This window comes from Chiloscyllium plagiosum, unplaced genomic scaffold (genome assembly GCF_037043375.1).
Source record: "Chiloscyllium plagiosum isolate Xiang-an unplaced genomic scaffold, Cpla_swu_hap1 HiC_scaffold_11, whole genome shotgun sequence".
Classification (NCBI taxonomy): Eukaryota; Metazoa; Chordata; class Chondrichthyes; order Orectolobiformes; family Hemiscylliidae; genus Chiloscyllium; species Chiloscyllium plagiosum.
The window spans coordinates 20,151,449-20,163,739 of record NW_028270149.1 but is presented as its reverse complement, the minus strand read 5'-3'; the positions used below and the strand labels follow the sequence as shown (position 1 = coordinate 20,163,739).

The following is a 12,291-nucleotide window of genomic DNA, read 5'->3' as shown; positions in this document are numbered from 1 at the left end:
TTTTTATTTTGATTCGAAGGGGAGAGGAGAAGTAAGAAGCCAGAATTTCATTTCCATTTCTCACAAATTGGACGCTGGGCTAGCTGTACAAAAGTGTAAAGCCTTTTGGACCCAATTATGTGATCTGCGTCTGCACAGCTTATTCCGAAAGCTAATTAAAACATTAGTTTGGAAAAAAAAAGCTGTATCCAACTTCCTCACATTACACAGATTTTTTTAAAACTGGTATATTTAATACCTGCAATGTAATGAGCAATTTGCCTTGATCAACATCATGTAGTATAATCTGAAGTAATTAGCCATCTGGCACCCATGGATACATCATATTTGAATTTAAAATGAAGATTACTCAACTTCCATTTCGCTGGAGAAAGGTAATGATGTGCCCAGATGAAAACAATAAATTATCCAACATGGTTTGGGGCACAGAGAGCAACAGATAGATGTAATTGCTGGTTGAAGTACTTTAAGTTACAAGCACCGACTTTATTTCCATGGTAAACATGACACAAACACAACATACACTTAAAACACAATTTACATGCATTTGAATGGCACCACCATCACTAAGACTCCAGTACATATAGAAGTGATTAAGTGCTGAGAAAGGTTTAAGGGTGCAGTGTGAGATGATGTCAATCCACATTTTTATCCAAACAATATCTAAATCTCAACCATATCATGGTGAGGAAAAAGGGGAGGTCATTTCCATAAAATGGATCTGATTCTTTCTAATGCACCTGCAAGTACCACTTGCAATGTTCCTTATTTAAAAGGCCTGAAGAGGTCTTAACGCTTTGTAAATAAATAATACAAGGTGGGAGGTGGGGGACAAAAAACCAAAAAACTTTGTTGCTATTTGTTAATACATCAAGGAAGTCAAATACTTAAGGCTATCCTTAATTGAATCAGATACAAATGGGTAATAGTTCGTCGGTTAGTAGGAAGGAAGATGCAATTTGCATCAATGTTTCTCCAAGGCCCCATCCCCAAACAAAGCATTTGTGATGTTCAAATTGGCATAAGTACATTGGACAGCATTTACCTCTACCTGGTGCCAGTGCAGAGTATTGGGCATGGTTTGTCCTATTCTTGTCTGAAGTTGATGCTAATGTATTTCAGCAAATTAACATGCTGCAGAAAACTGAAGTATGAATGACTGTTGAGGAGGAAAACCATAAAAGGTTGAATGATTTATTCCCACCCACTCTCCCCCCAAAGAAAGCAAGGGGACAGAGTTGGAAATTCAACAAGCTAGCTAAAAACAATACAGTTTTGGAAGTAGGTTACGCAGCTGTCTTCACAGATACTGCATGATCTGTTCAGTGTTTCCAGCATTTGTGTATTTATTCCAATTATCAGCTTCTGCTGTATGTTGTTTTGGTTTGAAGTAGAGTGAGATCCTGGGTAACAGATTTAACATTATGAAGTTATGGATAAAGAACAGCAAAGAAAACAATACTAAGCGGTTTTAATAAATTAATAACTAACATTGCTCATAAAATATGCAGCAGTCAGGTGGCATTACACTGAGCCCTGAAACTAGTTTTAGTCACTGAAATACAGAAATGTTAAAACCTAAACCAGGGTAAAGAGTCGAGGGTCTGATTCCTGGCATCAAAAGGAACCTTTAAAATAGATAACCAATTACTCTGAATATTACTTTAATGTTCCTTCCCTATAGCTGTTGAACAAGATAGGGTAAATCTGGAGGACTATTGGAAAGTGTGCTATAATTGTTGTAATCATTAATTCAAATGGGTTATAAATAAATCTAAAATCTAGTACAAGTAGCAGACGGGCCAAATAAACTTCTGGTACTGTACAATAAATGGATATTATAGCTGTCTAATAGTTAACTGGATGCTGTGCTAGAGAGATGATAGTCTAATCCTCCTAAATGTTTGGGGTAAGAAGGGCAAATATTTGTATTTATTTGTGAACATTTTGCCCATTATTACTGCATTGTGTGTTCAACCTAGAATATCAACACCCCAATGTATTGAGTCAGTGGCTTGGTCAGAGTTTGAAAGAAGCACTTGCCATTTTTGGAGAATGAAAAAAATCAAAGCAAATCACAGGCCAATTTAAAATTATGTAAACAATTATCAAAATCTGTCCCTTAAAAAGAGAGGGAAATTATGATCTTTAAAAAAAAATCAAAAAGATCTGCAGCAAGATCCTTTTAATGTTGTCATGTGAATTCTTCAAAAAGGTCAAACCTGCATATTTTCAATTTCGCAGACCATCTCGCTTGGTCGGATAATTATCCTTAGTTTTGTCAATTGCAAAGTAAAGAAAGTCAACCAATTTTTTTTTTAAAAGGCCTTTTTACTTTCTTCCTCTATTTGAACTCTCCTCAATTTAGTTTCTTTTTGCAGTTTTTGCAGTCAGAGATCTGCTTGTATCACTTGGGTCATTCAATAAAGATGCATAAACTCAGATTAAACCCTAAGCATCCACTTTGAGAGTATAAACCAAGGTACCTGTACTTTCCATTAGTGTTTGGTACTGAGGGGAATGTAAAATTTCAGTGTTACAGATTCTAAAATCATTCATAAAAAGCTTTTTTCTTGAAATCAATTTCAGATCAGGTATCCCTGCTTTCCCACTGAAGTGTTGTTGAGCAAATATAATCACCAAATAATTGGCAACTAATCACACCAGCCTACCTACTACAAACAGATGAATTTCAACTGAAGAATAGGATTTAGAATTTTTAATCTTTCTTGCTTCTCTCCTCCAGTCACTGGTATCACACTCATTTCCCCCACTGTACCCCTCATCATGACCCCTCCAAAACTAAACTTCATATTTAATTCTACCCTTTTCCAAGAATTGAATCAAAACTCTAAAACCTTTAATGTGCTTAAGTTCTTGGTTGCGCATTTATTGGCAGAAATGCCACGCAGTGCAGACCATTACAGAAAACAGTTGTCCTTTTAATACTGTGGCTAGTACATAGTGTAAATCTCAATCTTAAAGACATTGGTTTGAACGTGAATTACACCCAGAAACCCACGATTTAAAATATTAAAAACAAAGTAGGGAAATGTTGAATCACTTGAAGATGCGGCAAGAAAATACACTCTGAAAATTAGATGTTCACAAATGTGAATTTCCTTAAAATGACATTTAAGACATTGCAGATTCTTCCCATTTTTTGGCTGAGACATCTAGAGATTTATTTCTTTAATCCAATCATAAATACTTATAAATCATTAAAACTTATTAGTGCTCAGAGATTTACTTTCCAAATAGATTTATTCCATTATCTCCTCTTCTACCCAAAATGGCAACTCCTCTTGGGTTTAAAAGTGAGTGACTAACTTTCATTTGTAACCATGGTGAGTGAATTATTCAACTTGGTGTCATGCTACAGCTGAACCCAATGCTGTTGTCACTAAGCCAGTTTTCTGGTAGCATTCAGGAAGAACCAGCTTAATTGATCTTTTTCCAACTCCTTCCCCATGAAAGCTAAATACAGCAATCCTTACAAACTTTCCAGATAAGCTGATCCATCATTCACATCTCTTCCCAGTCTGTATTGTTCAGTATACATATGCCATTCAGACATTAGTAATGAGACTCAAAATTGTCAAGCTTTGCCACTATAAACGCTTGTACAAAATCAGCAAGAGAAGAATGATCAGTGTTTAGCAACGTTTCCCATCTTTGTTAGAACATCTTGCTACCAACTTTCATGCCACCAGGTCACTTCAAGGGGGCAACAGACAAAATGTACCAATTGATGCAAATAGGAAAGGTCATACTAAGACAGGGTCAAATATCCAACATTTCTTCATCGTCCTCCATGTTCTAGCTCAAAACATCAACAAATGGACTTGCTTTTCTGAATATCCGACAGTCCTGAATAAAACATCACAGTGCTGACCATCTCACTGCCTAACATTCTTCAATATGAGTAAATGTGTGGCTTCCAGGAAAAGGAGGCCTTGTAAATTAATTACTGAACCTATCCACCATCTAGGTGTTGGCAATCAGAAATGTTCCCATCAAGTGTTATTATGTACCTTCATGTTATTGAGGCAAAGGCAAATATTTATTTTATTGACTTGAAGAGTAGGTTTGAAGTAATGCTTCCACGTTAATCCCATTTGCAAGTTTCCTCTGCAGAATACCAAGATTTGAAAACAACAAAGGAAATAAAAAACATGTGTCTCACCGATGATTGTTACAACTTTTGATGCACACTTTAGAAGACAAAACAGCAATTAAAAATTGTGCTCAGCTAAAATATTAATTCATTATCTACCCTCCCAGAAAAAGAAATAATTCAAGTGATTATTCAATAGATGTGAATGACAGGGGCTGTGACATTCTCCATCAGCAGTACTAGGACTGCTAGGATTGCTCCTCATAACATGAAGAACAAGGGCATCCTCAGAACTTGTTAATCATTTCATTTCAAGAGTACAATTTAGTGGCTTTCACAACATCGCATATGACTGTGAGGAAAAAGCATTACAAACCATTCTATGTGCAGTATCAGTTTGGGTCCCGCCATTAAATATTAAGCTTCAGAAAATATTTGGATTCAAGCCACACAAATCTCAAATTCTCAGCCTTTCAATCTGCCTTGATGCCACTGACTGTATACCTTATTGAGTATAAACGTGGCCTTCCAATAAAAATTCTCACTCATTAGGTACCTCATTCTGCAACTGCAGAGCTGTTTTACCAAAGACCACTATGCGGTCACTCAATTTTCAGTTCACTCCCACTTCTTAACTCAGTGGTTCAATGACTAAACAGGAACAGCTAGTCTTCTTCTTTTGGAACCTTGAATTAAGCCCATGGGACTTCATTTACACAAAAATAAAACATTTTCAAATATGGAGTGCGAAATGAAAATGATTTATCAGTAATCTTAAATTAGTAAAGGAGCAACATGTGTGCCTATTTTACCAGGAATGTTAAATGCCTCATAATTTAATCATACATTAATGTACAAATGAACTAAGATTCACAGTCCAGTTATCTCTTGGAAATCAGTAATTTGCACTCATTATGTTCGTTGAAATGCTACCAATTTCTAAACAAGGAAACTCTATATAACAGCTGCCTTTAATTACAGTCACCAATTGGAATCTTCCTTCTGAAATTCCATTTTCAAAAACCATCTGCCAGGGTGTTACATGAAGCCAGGTGGATGTTAACCAGGGTGGAGAATGGAACATCTTCCCAATGCTGATCCCCAATAAGCACTCTGATGTTGGACAAAGCTCAGATGTTTACACAGTTAAAAAGCTCCTTTGATCTCCCCAAACCACGTCTCTTCTTCAGACTTTGAAGATTATAACTACATTGCCATACAACTACATTGCCATTTTCAAATCATTTCGACTGCATTGGTAGTTGGTGTCAAGATGAAAAACTAATTCTCAAGTATTGCTGAGGCTCCCACTTCCTGGAACCCTTCGCGATATAGCCATTCATTCCGTTAATAGGGACTAGATCCAAACCAAAGAATGAGGTGAAAGTACAGTGTTTGCCCCACTCTATCACATTCCCTCAATCCTAATTTCAATAGAAATATTTTAATCTTTCCAAAATAAAGTCGTTATTAAAGGGATTAATGTTATTAACGTATAATGGATGGGCTTGTTGTCCATAGCTATTTGTGTGTTGAATTTTTTTTGTCCATTTCTGTGTTTATTTCCTCTCAATTATAATGTAAATCATTCTATCAATCAAAATGTGGGGAGGAGCTGGGAAACAGCTCCCAAAAGTGGGATTCCAATGTCACCATGTCCCAGTTTACAACCAGGGCAGCACATCACAGTAAATTTCTCCAGCAACTTGTGTCACAGAGCACATATTCCAAACAAAAACAAGGTTTTGTTCCAAAAAGAATCTCTTGCCACCTACCCAGCCCTCAAGAGTATAAGCTACTTTCACTGATAATACCATCAACCTTTTACATTTTGCATGTTGAATCACAATTTACACATTTTCTAAAATGTATGGACCAGCCACCTTTTTTTTTAAAACATTTAACCTACTTAGAGTGATAGTCAAGCAAAATCTTCCACGAGCTAGTCCACAAGCTGTGTGTGTTCTTTTGTTGTAAAGTACATTGCACATTTAATGAAGCTTGTGCGGATTTCCAGCAGTACTTTAAAAGTTTTAAAATATGTAGCTGCCCTCACACAAACTGGAGTTACTTTTTTGTTCCAACAAATAGGTACATAATAAAACACACCAGAACCGATTTTAAAAATTCAAGAAAAATAAGCCCAAGACCACTACGACGACCCATTGGCAGTCATCTAATACACAGCTCCAGACGTTGTTGGAATGGAAAATTCCCTAGTTAGAATCCATTTGGATAATCTGGAGAATCTTTGGTGCTCTCAATGAGATCTTGATAAGTGCAAGTTAATTCACAGAAGTATTTGTTCCAGTTCTGATGCAGCAAGCTTCCCTGAAACCAGCCAGGTTTTCCTCAAGAATTCTGCAAAAGAAAAATTTCATTAGAAGCTATTGTCCAGCACAGATAACAAATGATAATGCATTTACATAGAGTCATAGAGATGTACAGCATGGAAACAGACCCTTTGGTCTAACCCATCTATGCCGACCAGATATCCCAACCCAATCTAGTCCCACCTGTCAGCACCTGCCCATATCCCTTCAAACTCTTCCTATTCATATACCCATCCAAATGCCTTTTAAATGTTGCAATTGTACCAGCTTCCACCACTTCCTCTGGCAGCTCATTCCATACACATATCACCCTCTGCGTGAAAAGGGTGCCCCTTAGGTCTCATTTAAATCTTTCCCCTCTCACCCTAAACCTATGCCCTCTAGTTCTGGACTCCCTGACCCCAGGGAAAAGACTATCCCTATTTATCCTATCTATGCCCCTCATAATTTTGTAAACCTCTATAAAGGTCACCCCTCAGCCTCCGCCATTCCAGGGAAAACCGCCGCAGCCTGTTCAGCCTCTCCCTATAGCTCAAATCCTCCAACCCTGGCAACATCCTTGTAAATCTTTTCTGAACCCTTTCAAGTTTCACAACATCTTTCCGATAGGAAGGAGATCAGAATTACATGCAATATTCCAACAGTGGCCTAATCAATGTCCTGTACAGCCACAACATGACCTCCCAACTCCTGCACCCAATACTCTAACCAATAAAGGAAAGCATACCAAACTATCCTATCAACCTGTGACTCCATCTTCAAGGAACTATGAACCTGCGCTCCAAGGTCTCTTTGTTCAGCAACACTCCCTAGGAACCTTACCATTAAGTGTATAAGTCCTGCTGAGATTTGCTTTCCCAAAATGCAGCACCTTGCATTTATCTTAGTTAAACTCCATCTGCCACTTCTCGGCCCATTGGCCCATCTGGTCAAGATCCTGTCTTCTTCAAGCATCCATTTTGAGCTGAAAAGCACACACCTTTCTGCCTCAACGTGGATAGTTATGCTAGTGGGAGTTGAATATGAATTAGGAGCAGATATAGGCCATTTGACCCCTCAAGCCTGCACCAACATTCAATATGATCCTAATTGAACCAAAATTCCTCATGTCCACTTTCCCGAATTTTCTCCCTAAACCTCGCGTCCCCTAACCAACGATCTGTCTCCACTGTAAATATAAAGAAGCAGTCTGCCCCCACAGCTCTCCATCGCAAGGAGATCAAAAGATTCAATCCTCAGAAGGAATTTCTCCCCGTCTCAATCTTAAATTGGCACCTCTTTAGTCTGAAACTAATCCCTCTGGATGTACACTCTCCCATGATGGGAAACATCCTCTCAGCATTTATCCTGTCAAACCCCCTTAAGAATTCTGTATGTTTCCATGAGATCACTTCTCACTCTTCTAAACCCCAATAAGTAGAGTCCCACCCTGTTTATCCTTTGCTGATAAGGCAATCCATACATAGCAGGGATACTGTTCGCCGAGCTGGAAGTTTTTGTTGCAAACGTTTCATCCCCTGTCTAGGTGACATCCTCAGTTCTTGGGAGCCTCCTGTGAAGCGCTTCTGTGGTGTTTCCTCCGGCATTTATAGTGGCCTGTCCCTGCCGCTTCCGGTTGTCAGTTTCAGCTGTCCGCTATATTGGGTCCAGGTCAATGTGTTTGTTGATGGAGTTTGTGGATGAGTGCCATGCTTCTAGGAATTCCCTGGCTGTTCTTTGTTTGGCTTGCCCTATAATGGTAGTGTTGTCCCAGTCGAATTCATGTTGCTTGTCGTCTGCGTGTGTTAAACAAAACGACACGACCAGCTATCCCTAATAGCCACACACGTAGACGACAAGCAACATGAATTCGACTGGGACAACACTACCATTATAGGGCAAGCCAAACAAAGAACAGCCAGGGAATTCCTAGAAGCATGGCACTCATCCACAAACTCCATCAACAAACACATTGACCTGCACCCAATATACCGGCCACTACAGCGGACAGCTGAAACTGACAACCAGAAGGGGCAGGGACAGGCCACTATAAATATCGGAGGAAACACCACAGAAGCGCTTCACAGGAGGCTCCCAAGCACTGAGGATGTCACCTAGACAAGGGACGAAACGTTTGCAACAAAAACTTCCAGCTCGGCGAACAGAACCACAGCAACGAGCACCCGAGCTACAAATCTTCTCACAAACTTTGAAGAGCAGGGATAATTCAAGTTAACCTTCACTGAACTGCCTCCAATGAAAATATATCTTTCTGAAAAAATGAGGCTAAACTTGCTCGTAGTCCAGATGTGGTCTCACCAGCATCTTGTTCAGTTGCAGTACAATTTCTCTCATTTTATACTCCACCTCTGTATCAAGAAGGTACCAAGCTTTGATTATTAGGTTTTGACTAGTCATGTTTCAGTACATGGTCGTAGAGCTTCAGGGCAGAAGAGATGACCTGGGGGTTGCAGTGAGAGAGAGACTCTCAGATTGTTGTGGAGACTAGTCATGCTGACCACCATAGAGGCAATGCAACAGTCAAGACTGCCTCACGTGCTTAGTTTAACAGAGAGAGTGGTGAGAGAGAATAGGATTGAACGTGCCTGCAGCCCTGAACATTACCATCTCTGAAAAACATGCGAGGGGATGCAGGCCAAGGAAACAAATCAAGTTCAGTCCTGGCATTTCCCAGTTGGACGCACTGCCAACACCCATCATCATGGTTCAAAAGGTTAAGAATGATCACTAGTATTTCAGCCAGCGAGAACCAAGAGGGCAGCTGCCCCTTGAACTGTGTGGCATTTAGCATCTTCAGGAACAAGTACACAAAAGAAGAAAATATGGGATGGTAGACAGACATAAATCTGAAACCAATACTTTCAATAACCTGCTGTAAACATGGCAGTGCACCAGACTCAAGAAACTCAACGGCATTTTTGCGCTGGTTCTAACTGACACTAGCAAGCCTTTTACTTCAGGGTCATATTACCCATATTAAACCCAGCATATGGATAGTCAGAATCAGCTGCAATCCTGGAATTCTAATAATTACACTCAAAGACTCAATTCTAGTCGAGGTTTACGATATCCAAGTCTTTGCAGTAAATTAGTCTTGTTCGTTCCAAACAATTCATACTCCTTCATCTCCACCAAAATAGAATATTATTCTAATAGTTTGTACATTTGCCCGAAGTGCTGAGAACAGCCAGTCTGTCATTTGTGTCCCACAGAATGTGTCCTACATAGAATTTGCATCTTTCATCAACTGTACTTATTAGACCCAGATCTTTGAGTAAAGGAAAAATGAGTCAACCATTAGTTAATATTCAGCTTTGGATAATCCAGCAGTCAACAAAACCACATGTAAATTCCTGCAGTTTCCATTCAATATAAACTTTGATATTTGTAAGTGCACAGCCTTAGCTAAGTGGATAGTGTTTTCACTGAAGTGAAAAGATTGAGCAAGAACAACACTTAGGATGCAACGCTGAGGGAGAATGCCCTCTCAGACAGTCAGTCCTTCTTCTGCAACATAAAACCAAGGTTCTCTCAGGCAGATGTAGGGAAGAGCATACCTCATTACTTGAAAAAGAGTTCTCCTGGTGCCCTGTCCAATAATTAGATACAACCAATTTCTAATCAACCTATTCATGAAATGTTATTACACAACTCTGGAACAGATGGGACTTGAACCCAGGTCTCCTGGCACAAAAGCAAGAAAATTCCCAATGTACCGCAACACCTCCATAGTTCTATTTGTTTTTTTTTTCATTCAAATTTCACCATCTGTTATGGTGGGTTTTGAACCCATGACCCAGAGCATTTATCAGGGGCTGTGGATTAGTAACTCCCGTGACTTTATCAATGATGTAGTATAGTCAGACCTAAACCCTAATTTCATGGAGAGAAGGTCACCTAATTGTATACCTCGCTGCCACCTATTAGCCCTGACTGAGTACAAATTTGCTGATGCATATCTTTTAGATTAGAGCAGTGTCTACACTGCAAACTTTGAAGCACTTTGATTTGTCCTAGCGTCAGGAAATGCTCTACAAAAGTACAATTTCTTTCTCACCCCAAAACCTTGTGGGCAAGATAATGCTGAAAATCTATCATATTGTTATGTGTGTTTATCCACTTCCATTGACTTGCCTTTCATCCCTCCCAAACAGCTATTCATGCTGTGGTGTGATTTCAAAGACACTGGCAACCCTTTGCTCTTGATCTAACTGGTCGTCCTAAATGATAAGCAGCTGTAGGCTGTTCTAATAATGCAGCTGAAATAATTCTTAACCTACTGCTGAAACTGCTAAGGGTTCTCTTCTGATGAGATAGTAGTATCCCTACCCCTGTACGGGGACACCCAGCTTCAAGTCTGTGTAATAACATCTCTGAACAAGGTGATTAGAAAAATACAGGTAAACTAAATCTTAAAACAACTACCACTGGCAGCTTGTTGTAGCAGCTTTCTGGACTATAGGTCCCATGAATTGGCTTCCACTATCCTACTTTAAAATTTCAATTCATGGGGTCGGCTTTGCTAGTGTGGTAGAGGAAAGCCACTAAAAGATTCTGCTTTTAAAACAAAACATGGTGCATTGTATAACAAGCTATTAGATGCAAGTTAAATTAGTCTCATTAACAATAGCTATGAGAAGACCCAGATGATAGCCCTATCTCCTTCAAGACCCAAAGCTATTCTCCTCATCCAAGTCCATGTGACATCTCCATATCGTATGGAACTTAAAACACTCATCAGCATTAAGCCTTTTGGAACCAAACCTATATAGTTGAGGTTAATCCTCAGTTATGGATAATGATGTCCAAATGTCTTCATTAATACATTGTGTGCACTTACTCCAAAATACTCAACATTTCACACCTTTCACTTTTACCTGTTAACAATTTGAGAGAGTACTGTGATCATAGTCTTGCACTCATCAGAGATTCACCAGTCTATGTGTAAACTTTTCCTCATTCATCCTTGGTCCACCGCTGCAACTGTTTTTTTAAAAAAAACTCAGCTAAAAGGTCACTGCTTATTCCACAAACCTATTTAATAAAAATGATAGTCCTTCACAAGCCATCTATTAGTTGTAAAAAGGTTCACTCATAAGCCAATGCAAGTACTTCAATTCTTTCTGCTCCAGCTTATAAAGTTCAATATCACATTAGACCTAACAAGCCATCTGTGCAATTAAAAAACATGTTCTATTGACAGAACTAAAAAGGTTTGGACAAATATGCAAGATGCTGTTGCTTAACATGTTCTCAGAGGCTACACAGTGCCAGTATTTTTGGAGCAGTGACCTCCTCACTTGTTGGCAAGAGCCCTAGTCCCCACTCAAAGCTGATCCTGCTCACCAGTGACTGGCTGCCTTTATGGACATGGTTCGAACTGTTTAGGGATTGTCACATGTCCCAAAACACTTGACAATCTCAACTTCTATTTATTTTTGTGATGAGCATAGAGCTATCTTTCATATTTCTAACAGTGCCTGAACTATATGCTTTAATTTCTCTTCCTAGGATCCGAACTGTCACTTTGAAGGATTGGATACTTAAGTGCTTCACACAGCTCAGAGAATGTAAATTAAAGCCTGATTTGCAGACAGGTCAATTTAAGGACATTATTTTCTAGTATTCCCTGTTGGGTTTCTGCTTGAATATGTTCTATTCAATTTCAGTCAAATTTGAATGTTTAGACATAGTCAAGAGAGGTCTTTGAGTTGGATTAAATTGGTAGATGTACTTATTTTAAACAAAACACTACTCGGTCTATGAATGGTTGGCTATCAATCATCATGAAGGATGCAGTTTTTAAATTTCTCCAGCTATGCAGCATTTTTGAAGAGTTTT

At 39.0% G+C, this 12,291-nt stretch overlaps 1 protein-coding gene across 4 annotated transcripts in view; it reads right to left on the bottom strand.

The window, feature by feature from the left end:
- Positions 1-465: 465 nt before the first annotated feature.
- ophn1 (oligophrenin 1) overlaps positions 466-12,291 on the bottom strand; it is a 211,465-nt gene continuing 199,639 nt past the window's right edge. For 3 of the 4 annotated variants that reach the window (XM_043705052.2, XM_043705050.2, XM_043705051.2), the window contains one exon: positions 466-6,478. The gene's annotated coding sequence lies outside the window, so the exon portion shown is untranslated. Of the gene's footprint in view, positions 6,479-11,389; positions 11,434-12,291 lie in introns of those variants that run through there. The other variant, XM_087991884.1, reaches the window with a different exon arrangement.